Here is a 20,192-nt window from a genome sequence, read left to right on the forward strand (position 1 = left end):
ATTATCAGAACATAGCTCGACATTTGAGAGTGCTGCCACTTACTCGTGCTGCCACATACTCATGGCATTCCCACAGCATTATCATCTTTTAAACTTTCTTTTGGACACACAAGGTTTTTTTTATCCTAGTTGCACACATTCTCAGTTCCTAGCTTTGAAAATGTCCTTGTTAGTGTGGAGTATGCGCAATGAACAGAACCTGCAGAAACAAGTTTGATTGCACCAAATCTGTCAGGGAGGATCATTATCTCTAGAAAGTTTCCCACAGTGAGCAGCTGGGAAATTGTCAAAAACTATCTTGTTGTGGATGCAAATGAACCCCTTTGAACTCCACGTTATGTATGTAGGTGTTTATGGCTGTCAATCACCATTAAGATTTTGAGAGTCTAGCAAATAGTGCACCGATTCTCATTTCTAGTCACCTTCTGTCGTTTGGATGCTGCAATGCTGTCAAAAGATTTTGCCATATTTCCTTTAAACCTGGCTAAATATTATGATAAGAAGATTCGTGCATATGATTCCAAATGTTGAACCACTCACAGAATTCCAAAACAATCTTGCTTGTCATTATGTGATTTCTTTACTAATGATGGTTTGTGGCTAAAATTGTACATATGTCAAGAGGCAACAGATCAAATATACAGTAAAGAAGAGTTGAGGATAAATTGTACAATAATTTAGCAATGCATCATTCAGCTTGTAAACAAATGTTTGAAATCTTAGCTTAAATAAAAAAAAACATGGAGTTATGCCACCATGAAATGCCAAATTCTAAAAGTTAGTGAAAGAAAAATACTTAATGGTGTGGCTATGCATGTATAGTAGCACCAAAGGATTAAAGTTGGGGTCCTCCAAATGTGATTGTTTTTTTTGTTTTTTTACCAAGAAACTGCTTTCTATGAAATCAGAGCTCACTAGATGCAATTTATTAACAGCTGGGATTGTGTTTTTCTTTTTTTTGTGACTATGGTTTATATTATTGAAAGAAAATGCTTGGTTCATGGCAACAAGTGGATTTCATATTGCAGGATCACAGGAGAAGACTAAAGTTACTAAAAGACAGTATAAAATGAATAAATGAATAAATAAAAAAAAACAGAATATAGTGTCAGTTATAGTGATAATACAGTGAAATGAAAGAAAAACAAACTCCACAAATGGAATCAACAGACACTTGGTTCTCCATTTTCACTTCACAAGTTCCCACAAGCGATGTAATTTATCCAAACTACTGTGCCTATTTAATACTGGATGAAGGGGCAGAAATCTCTGGCCATAATGGCCATAACCAGCACCTAACTTTACTTTGAAACTTTTAAAACTCAGTGCAGCTTAAGATAAAACAAAAGGTTTGCCCATTTCAATTGCTGAGACCAACTAAAGGAAATTTGAGGTGACTCTGGGCCGGCAGATGTGCAAGGTGCTCCTAGGTGCAAGGTGCTCCTAGGTGCTAAGATGTTTTCTCTGCCATCTCTGAAGTAACAACTGATATGGTTATTTTAACCTAGAATAAATCTTTCCAAATGTTGTTTCTTAATAGTACATGGCTTAAAATACAGAGGATTCTTTGCACTAAATAGTAATGAAATGATATCACTTTGTCAGTTTAACTAGACGCGCGTGTGTGTGTGTGTGTGAAGTTCACTTCAAGCACTGCATGTGGCACCTACTCCCTGGAAAAGTTATCCCTCCATTGTTGCTCTACCTGAGGTTTGTCATATTTTTTATTATTTAAGGTTGTTTTTGTGTGTGTGTGCAGTTTCTCCTAAATCAAGGGTCCAACAGTAGAGGATGTTGTTTGCTGTACAGATTTTTATTTTTGATGTCAAATGTACCTAGATTATGTTCATGGGCAATGTTTTTTTCATAGTTAATTTATGTACCACACTGGAATCACATTTAAGTAGTTGGGGTAGAAGGTGGATATACAGAGCACAGAACCTTGACACAAGAGTCTGGGGTTTGCATCCAGACTCCTGCCTGTAATTAGGTTCTGCCAACAAAATGGATTTGGTTAAGGTTTCAGAAAGATGATTGTTTAGTTTAAATCTTGACAATCATGGTTCTGTTTTGTGATTCAAGTCACTGTGGACTTTTTCTGTATGAAACCAGACCTCAATCATTATCTAACTTTGAATAAGTGTGTCCAGTACCTAAACATAACCATAAGAAAGTTTATAATGCTGTAGTCACTATGATATTGTATTTTAAAATAAGATATTTTTGTCAGAAAACGAATGATACTTAATAACATTTCCTCATTATGTTAATATAAAATGTAATCTGGGCGGCTTTATGCTTCCTTCAAAACATAATAACTGTTGCAAATTAGGTGCATAAAGTTGCATACGATATGTAATTCTCACATTAACATTAAAATACACGGCACTTAAGCAGTTTCATATAAAATCTAAAATTAAATTTCTGTCTTGATCCATCAAACATGTGCTGGAATTGTACTATACAGTGTCTGTTTAAGCTTATATGGTGTCAACTTTTGTGTTGTGTCACATTGCATAAAAAAAGTTTTTTTCTTTTATGGTTCTTAGCATTACTGGATACTAGATTATTAGCATTTCTTTTGCAGCCTATTTGCATTACAAACTGAAGGTTGTGGACATAAAGCATCATTGCAATGGTGAACATCTGACTTTGTCTAGACTGAGTTTGTATCGGAACCTCACGAGTGTCAGAGCAAACACATTGGCACATAGACAGTTTTCTCAGGCTCTCGTTTTCCACACAAACGTTTGAAAGATGGTTTATCTTTCATACAATCATTTATCATCATGTATTCTTCCAGTGAAAAATTCTGTTTCTGTCTCTCACACACTGACAAATGTACAAAGCTTCCCTGTAGTTTGGCTGACTCCTGTGTGGGAGATGGATGTGAAGAAGGCTCCCTGATGTTTTGGTTGTGACATATTTGGAACGCAAGAGATGTGAAGATTGGTGAACTTAAACATATTAGCTGCCTTACAGTGACTCAACTGTTTAGGTCATTTAGCATGCGCACTGTTAATTTCATTATAATAATTTGTTGTTTTTGAGGTTATAATTACATTTTTTCTGTTGTTTTTGCATTGTTGTTTAATGGCACACTCCACATAGCATAATATACCCAGCATGCTAATTTAGGTATGCTAATGTGAATGTTAAAAAATGTAGTTTTAAAAAAGATCTCAAAAGAAGACAGGTAACAATAACTTTAAAGACTTGAATCTGAAAATAAAGAAGGTCTGAAGTTGACCATGGGGAGAGACAAATGGAAATAGTGGTTTAATGCTGAATGCGCATCTGTTTATCTGCATTTTATCTCCAGTGATAATTATAGCCTTCTATCCATTATGTGTGTTGTGTTGGTATGTAAATTAACAGAAGTTGTTTTACCACCTCTGTCCACTCACTCTGAAAAAGAGTTGGTTGTTGGCTGTCTATTATTGCTGCTTTAAAAAAGTCCAACAAATATAACAGTCCACCCTCTGACTCGCAAGTTGCAACATGTGAACTAACTATTTGGCATTAGCAACATATGTTTTGGACAGAAACAGTTGAAAGAATGATCAAACTTAACTGTATGGTTTTGCCTCAAATGTGTTGGAATTTAATTGAAATGAGCTTAGTCCTTCATTATCCACTCGTGGTCTGGCTAAAGTATGACTGAGGCTGCACAACTATGTATGAGTCAACCCTCTCACTTTTCATTTGAGACATTGTTTAGATAAAATGATTTATTAGTGCAGCTTTAAAGGTAGGGAAAGGTCCGAGTCATAACCCAACACTGACTGACAGACTGTATTCAAAACTGAGCAACCAGCAAATTCTTACTTTCCCTAAGATCTCAGCACCCTTAATTTTCACATTGCTAAATGAGTATAAATCAGCAATAACGATTAGTCACAGGTTAAATGTTGTTATTCTTGTTGTTATTCTTCGAACGTTACTGCCATCAAACTTAATTTGTATATTTGTATAAAATTATCCAACTATTGGTGGTAAATCTGGGATTATCCTATCCTATTGTATTTAAAAACATTTCACTACTACAGTGAACTTGATGAGCTCAGAGGGATCATAAAAGCTTTACATTGCCCCCGTTGGTTTATTCTGCTTATATTATTTTATTTTTTATTCAGCGCCATATACATTACTTTCAAACCAACTGGCCCTCTACTGCTTTATGCATGCCCCTAAAAAGTGACAATATTCCTCTGCTTTTGCTCTGCTGGGTGTCATCACATGTAAATATAAGCTTTTTGTCAGCACACTCAGGCACTCAGGTAATTATCCAAGATGTCTAGTGAATTCAGAAAGTAAATTTCCTCACATCAACATCATATGTTTGATCATATATTTGTCTACTGTAATGGAGTCACATCTGTTGGGAAAGAAGCTTTATGAAAGGATTTAAAGTTTTGAGTTTTCTGGAGAATTGAATGAGCCTTTTCTTACTTTCTAAGTTTCACCAAAGTAGAAAGGAAAACATGCTTAAGTTTAGAGCGCTTATAATTACAAATGCCAAGTAATGGTAATTACGTGAGGGACTGCACAGTCAGTCTTTTGTGTTCTTTTTATGTGATATGTCATCTTTTATGTCATCAACCGCATTTCCAGACCCCTTCCTATGTCTACAATCACTACTAAATTCCCATATTAGCACTGCTAATTAACATTAGTAACTATGCTGGCCATATTTAGCAATTGAGAAAATACATTGCGGGAAATAACAAGGAAAGTGTTAGTTTACAGAAACAGTCAACTCTCTCTCTTGCTCCTGTTTTTGTCCTTTAATCGGCCTATATTTTTGAAGAAAGACTCTGTATATGCAGAGTTTATGCCAGTTAAGATGCAGCATGTCAACTTTTTTCACAACAGTTATTTTGACATGTCATAACAGAAAAGGCACAGGTGAAACAAATTGTGTTAACAATGGCTCAGTTCCATTAAGCGTCCCAGTATACCGTGACAGTGAGCCAGCATGCACAATACCAGCACCCTGAATGGATTTTTTTGATGGATTGGATTTGATGTTGACCCTAGATTTTCAGTCCTACAGCGGCACTTCACTTCTTACCATACATTGCCATGGTAAATTATGCCGACTGGCTAATCTTCTCCAGAGCAGGCTATGTTTGAGACATAGAGATCAACACTATTAAAATGACACCTACTGACCAATACGTTCTCTTGGAAAATGACATCACGATCTGTAGAAGATCAGACAATTTTATACTATTAAGAATGCTGCGGGGATACTGATATTATCTTACTGAGACTGATTGAAGCACTAAAGCCTTTCACTTTTAAGACATGGCAGTAAGTCTACTTACCACTTCAATTTATATATGAATTTGCTTATAACTTTAGGTTGCATTTAGAGACTGTTTATGTAGCACCCCACCTTTTGCTATATGGGCATAGTTAATGTTTTCAGTAATTGTTGAGATGTCTTTCAGCCACACTCAAACCACATTTGAGCACGTTTTATAGCAAGAATGGAGTTGCAATGTTTTTTTGCTTTATGAAGTTAATTTATAACAATATTTGGAACATTTAAATGTGTTAAATACATTAATCGGATCTTTTAAGTGATGTGAACGCATCAGCCAAGCTGAAAGAATAAGGCAAAAATTTTCATACAAGAATTCATTTAAGCATTCATATACTAAGCCCTTAACGCATTCACACAGTCAGCGATTTTCTGTTTTCCTGCATGTGGCAGCTGCAGCGGTGTTACTTTTAGTTTGGACTATGTGTTTAGCTTTTTTGAATTTGTTTAATATTATAGTTTGCTCTTTGTTTGTAAAATGTGATGCTCTGCTGCAGGTAAACTTGTCCATGTTTGTGATTGCTGCAATCTGCTGCAAACACCGCCCCTTTTATGTGAATGCGCTCATGGCTGGATTGGGATACCTGTGGTCTGTACGACGAAGCGAGGTACCTGGCCTATCCAGGTAACTTCAGGAGTTAACCCGAAACAAAAAGGTGGATAGGTGTTAACCGAGGTATGCTGTCATAGCAATTTACGCTGCATCTCTAAACTGCTACAAGCAGGTTATCTTTGTGGTTAACTTGAAGTTACCCATATACGTGGACTACAAACCACATCTGTACTTAGTGTTAACGAGATCAATTAATACATACAACTTGATAAAATATTTTTAGATGCCATCCTGACTTGTTATAAAAGTTCCCTGAGATTAAAGTAAAAAAAAATGCAATGTATTTGATAATATGGTGATTGTAGTTTGAAGTCACAAGTATCTCCTCATTGCTAAACCCGATTGAGAAGTACTACAATTTTTCACTGCATGCATAATACACAGCAGAGGTGTGTGTGTGTGTGTGTGTGTGTGTGTGTGTGTGTGTGTGTAAGTTTTTTCCTCGGATTATTAGGCCAACCCCATTCCCTTGGCTTCTGGCTGGTTTTATTACAGTGAACCTCATATGCAGTTTTTCCTTTACATCCTAATCATATTATACATAAAAGAAGAGTAAAATATTAAGTAGAGATTTACAACAAGAACACTGCACTGCCAACAAGCTTAACCTGTATTTTTTGGCCGACACAGTGTTACATTTGGCCATTAACATTTCTTTACACTCCTCATATCCTGACACTATCATCGGGCATTCTTCTGGGGAAAATATGGGAGCATATGTCATTGTGAAAAAACTCTGCCTGCAAGACACTTTTAAGTGAATGCGCACCAACTCTAATTAAGTTAACACCAACTCAACCAACAACTAACATTTTATTTACCGTCGTAGTACTGTTTAACACCAGTGTGGGGAGTCAGAGTTTGTCAACCTTTGCTTGATAACCCCGTTAAATCTGAGTAGGTCAAACTCCCTTCGTAGTACGGCCACCTGGGTTGATTGAGAGAGGAGAAGAATAAACAATAGAAAAAACTAATGGCATCTTTGGTGGAAAGCAGAAATGAAAAGACATGATGTAGTTACAGGTGCTCTATTAATTATATAATCTATGTTACATCCTCTTGAATATACACACAATGAAAACCTGCACCGAACATTTTATTTAGAATATTTAATGGAAAAAAAACTACTGTCTTTTCATTTCCTCATTGATGAACTTTAAACCAGTAATCAACTTTATTTTATGTCAAGTAATCCATAAAGTCTACTGCAGATAACAGTATAGTAGGAAGTTATGATGCAGTACAAATACAGGTTTCAACTCCAACAGACCTTTTCATAGCAGACATTTTGACTTGTCTTGGCGTGGAAAGCACAGGTGTAACTAATAATGTTAAGGTTAGCACTGTTCCATCAATTGTCTCAGTAAGCCAGCATGCACAATACCACGACCCTGAAACTAGACACCTAAATTGGTTATCAGTGTTTTTAATTACACCTGCTGTGCTTTTCCTGCTAAATGTCAGAATGTCTGCTGTGATAAAAGTCTCTAGTATATTACTAATGCTTTTTAACAGGAGACAACAAGACCAAATGTATCCAAATCCACAGGGTACTTTTTCCATCATCCACAAAGGTCAGAATATATTGGATGAAAGGTGGTCAGCTGGCAATTGTGATTCAGTATATTTATTATTTTGTTCTCAACCTCTATTTAACAGTGATTTAAAGACACAGCCCTACGATTGACAACATGCAGTAAATAATTGGTGAAGTATTCCTTAAGTGTGGAAAGTGTAAGGGGGATGGCCTAAAACATGAGAATGTAAATCAGCCAGAGGCCTATGGGGAATTTTGGCTTTTTTTTTCTGTACAAGAATTAATTCAACACAGATAGGAAATTGGCTTATGGAAGTAAGTACTGTAGCATATAGCTTATTGTGTTAGGCTTTTATATGTCTGGAAATGGATTTGGTTTTAAAATATTTAATGTAATTATCATCTTTGCTGGTTTGATCCTCCCATTTAGAGTAGTGCTTATTGATGTGGAAATGGGTCTATGATGTCAATCAAAAGTAAGACTTAAAAGCTTTTAACATTGCACAAAAGAAAAGTCAGTCCCTACTGTGTAAAAATCACAATGCATAAAACAAACATTTTTCACCAGATAACACTTCACTGTATATCTCTCCAGTGTGTTCCCCCATTAGTCTGGGGAGTAATGGCCACCACAGGGAACTGTTTCTTCCCCCCCCTAATGTGTAACATCATTCTTTAAATTTAAATATCCTATTACAATTCAATAGATGGAGAGAAAGGTGATGAGCATCTGAAGGAAATGCACTGGACCTGCCCGGGAATACTAAACAGATTATACATATGCGTAGGGGCCAGCGCTATTCGCTGAATCCAGAGCTATGGATTTGCCCAGACTCTGTCTGTGGCATTTTAATCCAGTGTGGAGATTAAAGCAGTAATCCACCGTCATTTCAAATATTTTGACACTTGACACATACTGTACACCAGACCTTCACCATTGCAGGTTTTGTCAAATAATTTGGAAGGTTTTAATAATTATTGTGTAAATAAATGCAATGTACAGCACCTTTTCTATTTCCAGGCAACAAGATTCTTCATATAATTTTAGTAAGGAAGGAGGAATTTGCACATGATGTTTATGATTATTAGAGGTCATCTTGATGTGCTTTTGACATGATTTTTATACCAAACTTGAATCAAAGATGTGCTAATTATCTATATGTATATTTTTACCAGTGTTATTATTAGGAATGGGGATCGTTAATTTTTGATATTGATATTGATACCCTTATTGAGGCTGCTTAAAGATCTGATTCTTTATCGATACCACTATCGATACTTTACTATTATTTAGTGATGGTTATTTGGAAAGACCAGACCCAAGGGGCATGAGGTAGGCCTGCACAGCATGAGGAAAATATTCAATATGCGAAAACGTTATATATTGAGATGACATATCACTTGCGATAAATAAACATATATTGAAGTGTACATATTAACTGCCTGTTTGTTCTTAATTTAATATTTTAAATACAACTAAATGTTTCTAGAGCAGCAACATTAATGTTTACAACAGCAAAGTAACTTCACATCACAAGTAGTGAGTGACGTTTAGAAAGAATAACATCAGTCTGTATCAGTCTCTCCTCCTCTCTCGCTGACTGCAGGTAACGTGTATTGATAAAGTATTGTCTTTTTACTCGTGAAGGTTTTATTGCATGTACTTATGTACAGTAACGAGCGTAGCTGTCATCAACTAACGCTACAGTACTTTGGAGCTAACTTAACTCTCACCGTATTCCACCGCAACGGCGCAGCCCCTCACTCTGCTGCCGCTGTGTGTGTGTGTGTGTGTGCAGGAGCCGACAGAGAGCAGGCAGAGACTGCAGCCTGATGATTTTCTTTTCCATTGCATTTCAAATTAAATCAGATTTGACACTCGAGACATAACATTACATCATAGGACCTGCAAGTCTCATAGCAGTATCGATAAGCTAGAACCTTATTGATTTTTTGGGTTTTGAGAAATTTTGGAACTGGGTCTTGATCCCCATCACTAGTTATTATTGTGACCAAGTTCAGATTCCAACCATAATTCTTAGCTGCACAGAGGGGGATGACACCAAATGTTTTAGAGTGAAGCATTTTGCATCTTTGAGCTCCAATCTTTAGTCCCTGAGGGCAAAACATAGACCTGTCTTTAAGCTGTTGCTTCGAATGTATAACTGCTAGAAATCGTGTGACAAAGATAGCTACTGAACTTAATGTTGTGACATTGTCTTGTGCGCTGTGTTGCTGGTGCTTCATGCTGGCCAATATCTTCCATCCTCTTTAGGAGTTATTAAATAAGAGGTATTTGTATCCAGGACCTTGTGCACTGCAAAAAGGTCTTTAGCTTAAATAATACCTCTGCACCATGAATTAAGGAGAAAAGTCATGATCACAAATGTTGACTGTTTAAGTCCTCCTCCAGTCTGATTTGCTTATTGTTACTTCACTTGGATGCTTGTGTTTCTCGCAAAATGAGGCAGACAGGGTAAAGTTTCTCACACAGGTGTGATGGGGAAACATCAAACATCAAACTCCCTAACAGTTTCTTTAGACTTAGTACCCAGCCTTTTCGTGGTAATGATGGTACTGCCTGTGGGATATCAGCCAGAAAATATGATACTGTATTGATCACTGTAGGGAAATTCTCTTTTCACTTGTCCTCACAGGGAGGTTAGAGCCTGAGGTCAGCCAGAGAACAATGTGCTTGGAGCTGGGAAGGAGGGGGATCTATCTTTCTGTTTTGGAATGCACATGCAAATGTGAAATAGAAGAAGGTGTTATTTTCTTCATTCCCTGTCAGAAAGGACACCCTGGGGTAAATCTTTCCTCTGTGATAGCCTCAGGCAGTCAGGATCTCACTGCTATCAGCATGCTCCATCTTTATAATCCTGCCTTATTCAAATAGTGACTGTTTGCCAAATGTTTGTGTGTTTTATCAAATCCTCATGTCTTTGGATACACGTGGCTGGATCGTGGAGTTGGAGGAGACACAGCCACAAAAAAACAATCACAGTTTTAGAAACGTATTGAAATTAGACTTGAATTAGACTTGAACCAATTTCAGCTAATCTCATTTTTTGATTTTCAGTATTTAAGCTTCAGTCCCTCTGAATATATTGTTAACAGTCAAAGAGTTAAAGTAATTGGTAAAGAATTACAAAAAAGTGCCCTTGCTAAAATATTCATGCATAAATGATTCTGGAAAGGAAAGCATGCTTTTAGCAATATCCAAACTATTCATGTCTGCATTAAACATTTATTTAATTATCATCATCAGCACAGTGGAATAATTTGTATTGTTTCATGGCCTCCTTATACAAAATAACCAAGTGGTAGTGGTGCATATATTGTGGACACCGCATAGATTGTTGTCCTTGTCATACTTATAAGTGTAACAAATTGTCAACATGCATTGAATGAGTTGGCTATTCTATTCAAGTAGCAGCAGATACAGGACAATGAAGATGGTACATTTCATCCATGCTTCAGTATTTTATTTTATGCTTCCTGTACACTTAATTAATCAATTCAACCAGTCTTTAATGCAATCCATCACTATGAAAGCAAAGCCAGTGGTGGGCTGGCTAACAAATCAGACTGAAGCATTGAAATTTTGTTCATTTTTCAGCTGATACTGAAAATACATTCATTTTGAAAAAAATCTACACTGTAAAATCTTTGTGTGTATGACTTTGATCCCAAGTGGACATCTTTTTTTTCCTTCTTTGCTCTGTGTGCCATCTTCAGCTCAGAGGAAGCCCACAGTCAGGAAAAGCCAAGACCAAAGTTTTCAAGAGGATTACAGGCAGACTTTGTCAAACAACCCAGGACAAGGAAATCACTTTCACTAATCCCACTCTCTGATGTCCGCCCCACAAAATGTCCCTTTCATCAGCAATAATTGAACATTGAGCAGACTACTATTGTGCTGGAGTCATTTCCTTCGCCCTTAGCCTTTTGACTTTCAAAGTATCTTGTCTCTGTGTCCTGTCTCAGATTTGGAAAATTTTCTGTCAGTGCCTTGATACTGTATGTTGACTATGAATGAAACGATTACCGGTTTAACGGTAAACGATTGGTAAAATTCCCGACGGTTATTATTACCGTACACATTTGAATTACCATGATAACCGGTTAACCGCACTGTTATAATCTCACAGCAAACACTGTCCAGCGTCTCCCAGAAGCAGGTGCGCATGCGCAGAATGCAACGTGGGTTTGTTTGGGTCAAAGACAGCGCTGCAGAGATTTTTCAGTCACTCTGAAGTCCGGTTGTATTTTAGTTTTTATGAGCGCGCTGAGGGAAAAAAATGAAAATTACCTTATAGTGAACGCAGGGTGAGTTAACTTTTAGCTTTGGTTTGTCTGTCTGACTTGCTAACAGCGTGTAAACTGAAGCTCTCAGTGTTGCTGCTCTTGTAGAAACGTTACACGTTGTTCTGTTGCTGTGTGCGTCGTGTGTCGGCAAAGTCTATTCATCCACTGCACATGATAACACGTTACGCAGTTCAGTCTACCAACCAGCATATCTAGAAACGCTACAGACGCCTCTGTATTTACGTCAGTTGTTGGGCTCATTGCAGTTACTATCACTGTCTTCTAAAGACTTATTTGTTTTCATGTAATTGTCCGCGGGGTCATTGTATTACCTGCACACTGATGATTTATATATGTTTACAAAATGTATTTGCTGTTGTTTTATTTTTTATGCACACAAAATGGCAATTGTATTTGTAGTTTTCAATATAAAACTTGTTGAAATGGTTTCACTGTGTGTATCAGTAGATTTTAATCTTTTTCAGCACATTGCATTACATTACAATACTGATAACCGTGATCATTTTGGTCACTATAATCGTAATATGAAATTTTCATACAGTTTCATCCCTAATGTTGACTGATTTCCTTAAGGTGATGCAGGATATGGACAACAATTTTCTGTCCACATCTAAATGAGTCATTCGTCAACAAGTCAGAGAAGCCTCGTCCCTTAGTTGGTGTTGCTACATTAGTTCTCACACCGCACATACGCAGTTTACACTGATAATGGTGGCTGGTTTACCAATCAAAATTGATGGTCATTTTGGTAAAGATCTGAAAAAGCACAACATTTCCATGCACACCACTTAGGCCTGTGGACAAACCCAAAGCTTGACAGACCTGTTGTGCCTTGTTTCGGTTGCTGTGATTGGACAGTCGCTATTTAGGGAAGAGGTTTAGCAAATGGTCAAATCCTTAAAATTAGTTAGTCATACTAAAAACCTCATTAAAACAACAGTCAGTAATAATTGAACAACCTTCCGCATCACTCTCTCTCTGTCTCTCTCTCTACGCGTACAAACTCTGATGACGATTTTTTTCATCATGTGGACCATAGCGGCCCCTCGTGCTGAAGTTATTGAGCCTGACTGAGTGAGTGCATGCGCAAGGAAGGGGGAATACCCAGCGTGTGCCCAAGCAGTGATTGACACCGCGCTACTTGGTTGTTTTGACTGAGTCGCGGTGGATTCTCGCAAATGGTATTAGGAGCAGTAGGAGGAGCCAGAAGAAACAGATTCTTTTTCACAGATTATCTGTCCCATGTGCTACTATCAGGATATAAGTAGATATAGACAGTTTCAGCAAACATGCTAAAAAGTTAGTTTTAGAAAAGTTATCTACTGAACCTTTAATGTGGCTCAAATAAAAAGAAAGCCCTTAATTGTGCAGCTAACTTTGTATTGAGCCATAAATTGACCCCCCTACACAGAACTGTATGTTGTAGTAACCAAATTCAGGTATTGTGCATTTACTCCTCTGTGGGTCCACTGACCTTGGACCTTGGATTTAACTCTGACCAGAATTCAGCAAGATATTTCAATTTAACCTATTGTCAACAGTGCCTGCATGTGAACCACAGCTTCAAAGTGCTCTATCCCATACTGAGTTAGTGAAATGTCAAAGTGGGCTTTGGCTATTGCTCATGCATTTACAAGGAAGGACAGGGTGTTAAAGTTTATACATTTGGGCTTGTTGTTTTGTCTTGTTTCCCCAGCAGCAGGGAGTTCTCAGGCGCTGCCATCTTCACACGTGGTTTAGCCCGGGGCACTTTAAACCCCCTCCATGACACACACACACACACACACACACACACACAAACATACACACAACCCTCGCTGCTCTCCTCCTCTCCTTATCTGTCTCTCTTTTTCTGTCTGTCACTTTCTCTCTCTCTCTCTCTCTCTTTGTCTGTCTCTCCTCTCTCTCACTTTCTTTCTTCCCCTGTTCAGTGTTCAGTTAGTGAATCCCTCAAGTCTATACTGGACCACTTCCTTTGACACACACAGCAAAAGCCTGTCTGTCAGCTCCTGAACTGACAGGATGAGGCCAAGCTTCCCCAAAAGTTGTGTGGGTGTACGTGAGTATATGCAAGATTGAGCTGTGTGAATTCAGTACTTCCTTCCATGCTTTTGCATGCATGTGATGTCACATAAGTGAGGGTGGCCATATAATACTCACTGTCAAATAATTTCAATGTGAGTCCAAAACACATTGGTTTAAACAACATGTGTATATGAACTAGTCAAATTGTTTTGGACAATAGCTAATTGATCTAAAATATCTCTATATGGTTGTGTTGCTTTTGTCTAGCTTTTTTTTTTTTTTTGCAGTTTTCCAGTTTTTTATCAATGATAGGCTGTATTACTTTTTACAATCAAAGTCTTCGGCAAAACAGGACCACCACACTATTTATCACTGTCCTGGATGGCTAGCAGATGGAACGTGAACATTTTTATCACTCAGGTATTAATACTAAATACTAATAATAAACTCACCATGATAACAATACTCACCAAAAATAGGGGATGTATAAATTGCTCTATGTATTGCAGCAATATTACTGATTAAAGTAGTAATTTGATCACATGTTGCCAGACACCAGAGGCAACACTGATGCTGAGCACTTAAGGGATGAGCAAGCATGAAAACCTGTGCCATATTAAATTTTACAAGGTTTGTATAGACTTTAACATGTTTTTTGTCACTTTACATCAGCCTGCCATGTTTTCCCAGCTCATTTAATCTTCTTATTTGGAAGATTGGCTGTGGTGAGTTTGTGTTTTCAATATCCTCCTGTAACAAATTTTATGAATGTCTGAGTGACCAAAATGTTTAGGATCCATCTGTTTCATCATGTTTAGCATGATGGACGGACACAATGGCACGATGGCAACTGTAAAACAAGATGATTAATCCTTTTTGAGCCCTATTTTTCATTGTCATTACCTAAAGGATTGTTGTTCTCAAAGTTTTTAGACTTTTAACTATTTCTGGTTTCCCTCTTCAATTGCAAAGTGCTCCTAATTAAGGAAATGAAAAAGTATGTGAGTGCCAGCATGGCTCAATGATACACATCAGTTCATGTAATTTGAGCAAATTCTAAAAAAGGAAAAGGAAAGAAAACCTTGTAGTATTCATTCAGCAATTTAGTTCAAATGTTGTACTCAAAGAAATAATTATGCACTTGATCAATTCATTATTTATCTAAGTCAAAGTGGCTTAAAGCAGTTGACATCAGTTTCTGCAGTGGGTGGGTATTTTCAAAAGCAACTGAGATCATTTCTCTTAAAACAGCAATTGCATTTACTCTCCTCCTGCTTTGACAATGTACAAGTATGCATTGTGAGATCACTGCGGAAGGACATAGGGGATTTAAAAATGAGTCACAAGGTGATTGTCTACTACCGTTGCGCCTTCACGACAAAACTCGAGAAAAGAGGCGCGTCTGGACAAATTGCCCAGTTGACTTTGCTATTGTCTTCAAGGGCATTTGCTCCATCCTTACCTCTTCATCTCTGCAAGCCTGACTGGTGCGGTGGAACAAAAACGTTGACAACTTGTTTCAACAAATGAGAAATGACAAATGCATAAATCATTCAGGCTCTGCCGAGTAGAGATTTCAGTTTGACACAGTCTCAAGCTGTTTGATGCTCCACTGTTGAAAACTTCTACGCAAGCCCATGGATGTGCTACAATGGTCAGTGTTGTTGTTCAAGCCTAACCTGAACATATATGATGAAATGTTTATGTTGCTACAGACTTGACTACACAGTGCAATTTTACAGATGTAATCATTCATTCATTCTTACTTGACAATATTATTAGTCTGGTCAATACAGTTTAAAAATATAAATACTATGAATCAATAGACTAAAGTAAGAAGTGAGTAATTCAATTTCTAACACATTACAGTCTCTTTGCGACTAGATTGCTTTTATATTGTGCTTGACCTCAATAGTGAAAGACTCCTTTCTATGCCAGAGGTTAGTATTCCTCTGTGAAATGAAACAATATGTGATATTTCCAGAGAGAGTTCATCTTATTGAGTGAAGATAATAGTATACTATAATAGTACGGCAGCTTAGGAAATATTGTAAACACACTTGCAGAGATGAAATTGGTTTAATATTTGCTCTTTGCCGAGAAAACATGATGAAAATACGCAATTTTTTTGTAAATCTGAAAATGTACTGTTTAATTTGTCCAAATGAAGCAATTTCGTCCTTTTTCATTAACTTGCAAATCAAGCAACATTTCAATGATCCTCATAGTATGAGTATGGAATGCAATTACTGTAAATTCAATGGCTTGCATTTCTTCAAAAGTTACTGTATTTCCAAGACCAATATTCCACAAATGCACTAATCTATCTTCAAGCCCATCCAATTATCTATTTAGCCAAACGTATAATTACTCGTCTGTGTGCCAAGAGTGTTTATTAGGATTCCTTACACACACATTAAATCGCCCATAAACTATTTCCAGGAGCCATCAGAGCATCTCAAGAAATGATTTACTTAATGAGGGGGCGGGATGGGAATGTTGAGACGAGGAGACAGGGGGCTGTAGTGAATACGCAGCATCCAGAAATAGACAATTAGATCTTGGCAAGCTAAAGTGCTATACACTATCATGATGGCTTGTTTGAAATCAGTATAATGAGCTACATGTAGAGCGTTGCAACACTTTTTTCTTTTAACAGAAACGGATAACCGCTCCCTTGTGCTGTTTATAAATGAACTGAGTTGGATTTTAAAGCAAAATGCTAGGGGAAGAGCACACTGTATCCCACCGGTTTTATCAAGTGGGCATCTTCCTGTCACTGACATCTTGTTAAAGTTGGTTCAAGATTCCTCCAGAAGGGTAAACAGTACGTGTGTGAGTGTAATAATTAATCTGGGTAGCAGCTGTCCCACATTTAAGATGATTGATTTACCCACTCACTACCAGAATATATTTTTGGACAGAAAAATACTTCTGGAATAACCCAGTCAGAGGTGGAAGAAGTACTCAGATCCTTTATTTGAGAAAGTAACTCAATTACAAGTAAAAGTACTGCATCAGAACCCATGCTTAAATACAGCATTATCAACACTGAGTATTAAAGGTAAAAGTACTTTGCCTCTGTGACATATGTTATTATTACTGTATATTAGTGTTGTAGTCAAGACCGCCCAAACCGAGACCAAGTCAAGACCAAGACCAGAGTCAGCGGTAGCGCTACAGTGTCCACTGTGTTGACTTTGCTGGCCAAGCAGGCTAACTTCCGGTTTAGACCTCTGCTAACATGGGGGTAAAATTGTATATGTGTGGCTAGTATAGCCTTTTCAAAAGTTATCGACCGAATAAATCGCATTCTGATAGCGAAACGAGTCATTTCGCTCGGGTTGTGACGGTCAAATATATTGCTCCACCGTGTTACAGCTGCTGTTTTGGCTGCTAGTAAAAGTTACTTCAAAGCATGGGGCACTTCCTGTCGGCTTGGAGGCATTGCGAGGCTACCAAGGGGGTAAGCCACAGTTGAAATAGTGAAGCCGACCAAAGCCTGTATAGACGGTTCCATGTAGGCCCAAAAATGACATCAAAGCCCTGTGACATTCCGTCGCACATGAGAGATGTAACCGTATTGCTTAGATTATAAACTCTCAGTGAATCTAAAACAACTATTCGGCCATCAGTAAAGCTACTTTGGTGTTTGGCAGGTGAGCCTTGTAGGTGGGCTGATTAAACAGCGACGATCCGTGTCAGACAAACACACTAAACCATGAAACTTTTTGTTGGTGCAGCTATGCAGCTACCAGAATTATGGTGTTTCTGCCATTGCTCTACGTTATTAAACCACGGTTATGCTGTGCGATCATACACAGGAGATGCTGGTGCCAACAGGAAGTAGCCCTGTAGTAGTATTTTACTGGTCCAAAACTGGCTTCATACTGGCCTTATACTGTCTATGGAGGCTACCCAGCCGATCACTCATAGTGCTTACGGTCCGCGTCGCCTCGACGTGTAGTTACAGTTTTGAGGAGGTGTACGTCAGGCTACAGCGTAGGGTAGGGGGCTATGCAGAGGCTACGCCGTCAATTCAACGCAGAAATATAAATTACACTTAAGAGCTGAAATCATCGGAAGCATCTTAATTCAACACTCCTTTTCCATGCTAACCATCGCAGGGAGTGGTGACAGTCGTTATTAACAGTAATAACATATTTTTAAATAGGGTTATTGGTTGCATTTGAAGCAAAAGGTTTTACATCCAATCAAAGTTAGGATGTTAACAAATAATCAGACATTGAAAAAGCTTTTTATTGATATTCCCAAAGTTATGGTCTTGACAGGTCTTAAAGGAAATAAAATCCCGAGTCCTCTATGCCCGAGACCGAGACAAGACCAAGTACAAATGCTAGTTTTCATTACTTAACGGGGCTATTTGTAGTTTTTTATTGAAATGAATAAATTTTTATTGGGTGGCCTCTATGCTGCTTTCTACGTGTAGATTTTGCGTCAGAAATTAATTTGCTTAAGTAGGCTGCGATGCCCATGCATGCTCCCTAGCCTCTAGCCTATGTCTACAGATGAAGAATTGGAGTCCGCTAACACCAGAAAACAACCGGCCTGCAGCAAAAGACCAACTACAACACAAACTCGACTTAAGGATAAAAAATGTTTATGTGCTTGAATATAAAAACTGACCCAGAGTGGGCTTTCATCTTAATGGAAAATTAAGCTAAAATTTAGACAAATCATGTGAAATATATTGTGATCTTGTGTTTTAGTTGGCTCAAGTGAGATAATGTTAGTTTGGCTGCTTAACGCCGACCAGCTGCTAACGTTATCCGGTGCAAAATTCTACCGTTGTATTGCTTGCCACATTACTTCACCAGCTAACATGGTCCATATTATTATCCTATGTACCACCGATATTATGTCAAAGTGTTGATTTTAGCCTGTAAGAAATGATGTAACGGTACAAGTAAATGTGGAGAGATTTGTTCTACAAGCCAATGGTGATGCAATCGTTCAACTTTGATTTATTGTTGTTTTGCAGATGCTCTGGTGCACAGCTTCTTTGCCGGTCTCAGTCGCTATAACTTATGTGACCTTGAAGTGTAACATGAAGCTTCAACCAGTCACAGCTTTTTTTGCACGGGGTCACAAGTCAAAAAGTTGGGAATCCCAGTTTTGTATTTTATAAGCTTGTATGTTTGTTAATGTGTAAAAATTATAATATTTCCCTCTGAAATGCTGGAGTAGAAGTCAGAAAAAGCATCATGAGGAAAGTATCTCAGAATTGTACTTCAGTACTTTAATTACTTTCCACTACTAAACTCAATGAAAACTGTGGTTTGTGTATTAAATAAGCCAAGCAATGCATTAATTTATTACTATAATTCTAATGTTAAATTGTGAAAAGTGAAAGCCAACTGAACAGTATACAGAATGTGTTTTGAACTTGTTCCAAACAAACCTTGAAGAATAAAAGTTTGACCACAAGAGGTACTGTCATAACTTATTCACTAGCAAGTGAGGACTCATGTTTTGACACCTAACTTCAAAGTATCTGGATTCTATTTCATGTTGGCATTGGGGGGAAAGTCAAAAGGATGCCAAATGCAAAATCCGTCACCGAGGTCAAAGCTTCTTCCCAAGATGACAGAGGGGTCGACAGATTCATTGTCAGTGCAGCGATACAATGCCACCTGTCCTTGAAATCCTGTTCTAAGCATTAGCTTTGTCTTTTCTATCCAGCGTGACCAGCTCTCTTTTCTCTTTAGCTGCTCTTTCATCTGTTATTTAATGGAGGGATTGCCGACATGAAAGACATGACCACTTTGCCTTTCATCACAATGACATCATCCCTCTGGCTACACCTGAGAACTTTTCTCATTAAAATGAAATGCTGCATATTAAGATAAAATCCTATATATCACTCCTGTTGTTGAGGAGAGTTTAATCAAACGTCCCGCTTAGACATAAGGGTTTGCTATATCATGAGTATGATTTTAAAATGAGTTTTACACCATTTTATTGTTCTTGTTTTGATCCAGAATATGCACCATTATCAACTCAAAGTTCTTCTGTGAGCTGCTCTCCTATATTTTAGCACCTAACACATTCCCTCAGTGACCAATTTTCTATTCATATTCTTCATATGTGTTTGTAATCTATCAATCAATATTGTCATTCTGGTTTTCCAACTTGTAATTTTACTACTGTTATTTCTGTATATTCCGTACACATCTATTGCATGTCTGTCCATCCTGGAAGAGGGATCCCGCCTCTTTCCCTTTTGGGACATATCAAAGGTCTTATGATAGAAGGTGTCATATATGCTGCACAGAAAAAGCTCTTTGATGACTTTCTTTAGTATTTTTCATAGTTTTGATCATAATTCCTATTGGTCA

This window comes from Micropterus salmoides, unplaced genomic scaffold, assembly GCF_014851395.1.
Source record: "Micropterus salmoides isolate LMB-PRFRI ecotype aquatic unplaced genomic scaffold, ASM1485139v1 Ms_hic_scaffold_14, whole genome shotgun sequence".
NCBI classification, from domain to species: Eukaryota; Metazoa; Chordata; class Actinopteri; order Centrarchiformes; family Centrarchidae; genus Micropterus; species Micropterus salmoides.